General features: G+C 39.6%; 1 pseudogene; it reads left to right on the top strand.

The window, feature by feature from the left end:
* The first annotated feature begins 260 nt into the window (after positions 1–260).
* On the top strand, positions 261–1,237 carry LOC105076012 (small ribosomal subunit protein eS1 pseudogene; annotated as a pseudogene).
* Positions 1,238–1,440: the final 203 nt, after the last annotated feature.

Genomic DNA, 1,440 nt, shown 5'->3' with positions numbered 1-1,440 from the left:
AAACAAAATTGTAGAAAATTCTGATTAAAGGACTAGGAAAATGACCAATAAAAAGTCTCTATTTTCCATTTGCAGTTGAGGATTGGAAAAAGCATTGATGGATTTTTCCCGATATATGGTCCTACACATTTCTTGACTAGATGCTTGAAGAAAGGTTCTTACAAATCTGAGGCTAATGGTCTTTTTGCCTCCTCTTTAGACTGTACCAGGGATGGATTCAGCACCCAGAAATAAGTGAGGAAGGGTCTCAACATCATCAGATGGAGTCGCAAAAAAAACCAAAAGGGTCTCAAAGATGTCTGGAAAAGCCTCAGTGTCCTTATATATATAAGGGTAGGACTCAAATAGGTCAGGAAGAGGGTCAAACAAGTCAGGGAGAATCTCAAATAGGTAGAGAAGGATCAAAAACATGTCAGGATGGAGAAATCAGAAAGAGTCTCAAAAAGGAAGGGAGGGTTCTGAATAGCACCTTGACAGCTGGCAGGAACAAGCACCTAATGAAAGGCAGCAAAAAGGGAGCCAAGAAGAAAGTGGTTGATCCAATTTCTAAGAAAGATTGGTATGATGCGAAAGCACCAGCTATGTTCAATATAAGAAATGTTGGAAAAACACTAGTCACAAGGACTCAAGGAATCAAAATTGCATCATGTTTTCGAAATGAGCCTTGCTGATCTGCAGAATGATGGATTTGCATTTAGAATATTCAAACTAATTACGAAGGATATTCAGGGCAAAAACTGCCTAACTTCCATGGCATGAAGTTTACCTGTGACAAAATGTGCTCCATGATCAAAAAATGGCAGCGCACGATTGAAGTTCATGTGAATGTCAAGACTACTAAAGTTTATTTTCTTCATCTATCTTACTGAAAAAGGCAGCAATTAGATTTGGAAGAGCTCTTACACTCAGCACCAACAGGTCTGTCAAATCCAGAAGATGATGGAAATCATGACCCTAGAGGTGTAGACAAGTGTCTTGAAAGAAGTGGTCAATAAACTGATTCTAGGTAGCATTGGAAAAGACATAGAAGAGGTTTGCCCATGAACTTATCCACTTGATGATGTCTTTGTTAGAGAAGTAAGAACGCTGAAGAAGCCCAAGTTTAACTGGGAAAACTCATGGGCCTTCATGGTGATGGTAGCAGTTCTGGAAAAGATGGCGATCTGTTGGGGATGAGACAGGTGCTAAAGTTGAACAAGCTGATGGATATGAGCCACCAGTCCAAGAATCCGTTTAAAATTCAGACTTCTGGTGGTGACAAATAAAAAGTCTTATTTGTGACAAAAAAGAAGGAAGGCTCTCAAACATGCTAAACACTGTCTTAGGCTGGCAGAAAGACTCTCAAATAGTAAGGAGGGGTCTCAAACACCTCAGGAAAGGTCTCAAGCAAGTCGGTGGAGTGTGTTGTTTAATTTCCTCTTATTTGTGAGTTTTTAAAAT

Source organism: Camelus bactrianus, chromosome X, assembly GCF_048773025.1.
Source record: "Camelus bactrianus isolate YW-2024 breed Bactrian camel chromosome X, ASM4877302v1, whole genome shotgun sequence".
Taxonomy (NCBI): Eukaryota; Metazoa; Chordata; class Mammalia; order Artiodactyla; family Camelidae; genus Camelus; species Camelus bactrianus.
This window is presented reverse-complemented; position numbering and strand designations above follow the sequence as displayed.